Source organism: Muscardinus avellanarius, assembly GCF_963383645.1.
Source record: "Muscardinus avellanarius genome assembly, chromosome: 6".
In the NCBI taxonomy this organism is placed as follows: Eukaryota; Metazoa; Chordata; class Mammalia; order Rodentia; family Gliridae; genus Muscardinus; species Muscardinus avellanarius.
Genome location: NC_137791.1, coordinates 82,907,160 through 82,911,873, shown reverse-complemented (window position 1 = coordinate 82,911,873; position 4,714 = coordinate 82,907,160).

Sequence of the window (4,714 nt, the reverse complement as noted above, 5' to 3'; positions counted from 1 at the left end):
GAGACGTCTGTCCACACTGTTCTGCACAGGCTGAATGTTTTCTTGGTATATGTGACATTTAGATAGAAACAAGTTACATATTAACTTATAGTGATAGGAACGAATGTGGTTGAGAAAACTTTGGCAATGTGACTGACAGAGTGTAGCAACTTTATGACTTTTTTTTTTCAGTACTGGAAACTGAACTCAGGGACATTTTACCTCCAAGTTGCACTCCCAGACCTTTTTTTTTTATTATTTATTTTTAAACAAGGTCTCCTTAAGTTGTAGAAGGTCTCACTAAGTAGCTGAGACTGGCTGAGAACCTACAATTTGGGATACAAGCATGCATCACCATGCCTAGCAATATAAGTATTTAAAATATATTGTTTTTCATATCCTAATAATTATATTTTGAATATACATAAAATAGGCAAAATTGATATTTTAAAATTGATCTTTCTAACAAGTACTCATTTAAGCCTATAAAACTTTATGTACTAGTTTTGGGAATGGCCTAGGAAGATTTGAGAAAGCTCTGTTTATTAATAAATTTATTTGAAAACTTTGGTCAGGGGCAGGTCTTCAGAAGGACTTGGTTTCTGTCAAGAAGCAGGCAACTATTGTAATGTAATATAACCTAGTTAAAGGTAGTTAACAAGTGGAAAGAGAGGATTTCCTCATTATAAAGGCAGGTTTTCATAATAATGAATAATCTAGTTTGAATGGGAGGAGAGCATTGACCTCCAGAAAAGGAGAAACCTGGGCCTAAAGTTCCCTGGGAAAATCAAGGGAAGCGACTCTACCTATGTCAGAGTTATGTAGGAAAAAGCAAGATGGAGTGTGAGAGTACTGAGATGCAGGCTCCTGCTTGAAGGGTTAACTAAGCAACTCTGGCTTCTGAGAGGCAGCTTAAAATGCAAGGCTGGGAGGCAAGCATACTTCCTCTAATCAGTGAGCTATGACTCTTGCGAGTTACCTTTAAGGTCGGAAGCAGCTCTGGCCCTCTCTCTGAATGTCCTTCCCAGCATAGACCTCTCTCAGAAAACTTATTGGTATGATAAACAGCTTGAGATTTTATGAGCAGTCACAGGAGTTCTTTGCTTTTGATTGTAAAACAAAAGTTGCTTTGAGACTCGTCCTTTGGCTTTACTCACACACATACATTGTTGTTTTAAGATAACCTTGTAATGTCTAAAATAGTTAATTTGTCTATGGATCCCATAGAAGCTTTCTCTATAAAAGTCTGATTGCTCTTTCAATAAAACATGCACTGTACATGAAACCTGCATCCCCTGTGTCCTGTGAATCGTATTTACCCTTAGGTCTCCAATGCACTAGACACTAACAGGTGGCGCCTTTGAACAGGGATCTAAGAAAAGGTGTGTCAGGAAAGCTGGAGGTAAGTAAGTAAATATTATTACAGGGTGATGGGACAAGCTAAATCTACTTCTTATGTTTCTATCTTACAACAACTTCTTAAATCTTATGGAGCTCCAGTTTCTACTTCTGATCTTGAAATGTGTAAAGAAGTAATAAAAAATTATAACCCATGGTTTCCAGAAGAAGGGACGTTAGACATAGAAACCTGGGAAAAAATTAAAGTTAATATAGAAGAGGCCGTTAGGCAAAGGGAACTAATACCTGTTCAATTTTGGTCTATTTGGTCTTTAGTATATGCTTTGTTCAAAGCTATGTTAGAAGAGAGAAAAATATATCATTGGAAAAAGGAGGCTACTCCATCTGTACAAAAATTACAGTTAGAGGAAGGAGTAAAAAGAGTTATTTTAAGGGATCATGATAAGATTATTCATGAATATGACACTCCTGAGGCTATTATGAGTAAAATGAAAGCTCAAATTAAGAAATTGATTTTATTTTATTTTTTAATTTCCTTATTTATTTATTTATATATTTATTTTTATTGGTGCACTGTATTCTTACATCATAATGGGATAAAAAAAAAACTTTTTTAGACATACATGCACATATCGCCCAGTTAGCCCCTACCTGATCCCCACACCATTCCCTCCCCATCTCTCCTTCCCATGCTTGGTTTAGTGGTTGACATCTAGTATTATAGCAATTTATCCAAACTTAACAATGATAACCCCATATAACAGTTTCATTTGTCTGATACCAAGCTTTTGATGACTTAAAGATAACATTTCAATATTTCTTTTTGATTTCTTTCTTACCAGAGAATTTTTTTCCTTTTTTTTAAGGTGAAAATATCATATATTTATTTATTTATTTTTCAGAAAAAAAATCTATCCTAATATGGAATATGGACTCTAGATACTCAAAACGATCTCGAAAAAGAACAGAGCTAGAAGATGCATGTTTTCTGATTTCAAACCATATAAAGCTACAATAAATGAAACAGTATACTACTGTTATAAAGGCAGATATATAAACCATTGGAGTTAAATAAAAGACTAGAGATAAATTCTTCCATATATTTTGAAGTTATTTTTGACAAGGTTTCCACAAACATTTGGTGGAGGAAATAATAATCTTTTAATCAAATATTGTTGAAAAATAATAATTACATGAAAAAGACTAAAATTGGTCTGTTACCTAACACCATATACAAATATTAATTCAAAATAGATAAAAGACCTAAATATAAATCTTAAGACTATAAACTTTTAGAAGAAAATCTGGGTCATAAAACCTCACAACACTGAAATTGGCAGTGATTTCTTGGATATGATTTCAATGGCACAGGCAACAGAAGAGTAAACAAACTCCATAAAAAATAAAAAAAAATATTGTATATCCAAAGACACTGTAAACAGAGTTAAAAGTTACTTATAGAATGGGATAAAATATTTCTAAATGCTATATCTGAAGGTATATTAATATTCCAACTAGAAATCCTAAAAATTAACAACAATAAAGGCAAACAATACCATTTAGAGATAGGTAAAAGACTAACATAAATAATGAGTCTCCACAGATAACCAATCTTAGTTTTCTGTTGGATAAAAAATCTTTTTTATCTGGTTCTGGTGTGTGTTACCTCTTTCTTCTTTGTAGTTAATCTCTTTGAGTATTTTCTCTAGTGCTGGTTTTGAAGACATAAATTCCTTCAGTTTCTGTTTGTCATGGAAGCTTCTTATTTCCCCATCTAATTTGATAGAAAGTTTTGCTGGGTAGGAAATTATTGGCTGGAAGTTGTTTTCTTTCAGAGTTTGGAATATGTTACTCCAAGCCCTTCTGGCTCTCATGACTTGGTTTGGGAAGTCTGGAGTGATTCTAATTGGTTTGCCTCTGAATGTCACTTGGCCCTTTGTTTTTGTTGCCTTTAAGATTCTCTGCTTGGCTTCCACATTTTTCGTTTTGACAATTATGTGGCATGGGGATCCTCTTCTCTGATCCTGTCTAAAGGGAGTTCTATAAATTTCCTGGACCTGTGTATCAACCTCTTGCTCTATGTTTGGAAAATTTTTTGCTATTACTTCCTTGAAGAGATTGTTGATCCCTTTGGTTTCACCTTCTTTTCCCTCCTCTATTCCAATTATTCTTAGGTTAGCTCTCTTAAAATGGGCCCATATTTCTTCAATGTCAGATTCCTGCTGTCGAATTTTTATATTCTAAATTAGAAACTATGTGTTCATTTTTGGAGTGATCATCTTCAAGAAGGGAGATTCTATTCTCCATGTGGTCTAATCAGTTGTTTATAGTCTGAATTGAGGCCTTTACTTCATTAATTGGATCCTTTATCTCTTTTTGGCTCTCTCTGAATTCTTTTCAAAACACCTCTATTATTTCTACTCTTATTTTCCTGATTTGATCTTCCAGAAATCTCTGAATTTCTGTTTTATCAGGTTCTGATGTTGTGGGGTTGTGGGCATTCATTGCTCCATTGTTATTCTTCTTTCCCATGATTTCAGAATTTTGTGCCTTCTCTGGGTTCTTCCCATGGGTTACTACAACTTCACTTAAGTTGCTCTGGATCTCGTGTCTGTGGTATCTCAGTCCCCACTACTCCTTTACTGGGTTGTATGGCAGAGTCTCAGACCCAGGGATTCAATCGAGGCTGCTTTGAACCATGAGGTGTGCCAGGTTGGGCGTTCTCCTATGGTGTGATATCTCTGCCACCGCAATTCCCCCACTGGGTCAAGTCCCTGGGAGTGCAGTACTGGGATTTCTCCTCTAGGGGCCGCAATTTGACTCACTGTTGTTGATTGCGCTGATAGAGCTGTAGTGGACTCGTTGAATTCACTGCTACTGCCTCCGATGGCAATATGGCGCTGCTGTTATGCCCTCGGGTGTGAGGCTGGCTTATTTCTTCTCTGTTTTTGAGCTCTGCTCGGAGTCCCTGCAGGGTGTGCTGAGCCCAGCCCCTGGGAGCGTAAATGCTCCCTGCACTGAAAAATCTGCCAAAATCCGCCCGGCTGTTCCACAGCGGCTCACCTCCGCTCGCTGTCCGCCGCTCCTCTCTGGCTCGTGGTGGGCTGTTGAGTGCGCTGGCTTGGAGCCATCTGGTGAACTCGCCGCTACCGCCGGCAGTATGGCTCTGCTGCTGCATCATCAGCTGTGAGGTCGGCGTATCTCCTCTCTGGTCTGAGCTCCGTTCTGAGTCCCCGTCCTCTCTGGGGACTGGTGCTGCAAGGGGAAGATGGCGCCCATGCCGCTCCACGCCATGGCTCCGGCCACAGCACTGCGGTCTGGTTTTTTTCTGGTGTCTCGTTTTTCCCGCCCTCTTTTTCTCTGTCCCTTGTAATTA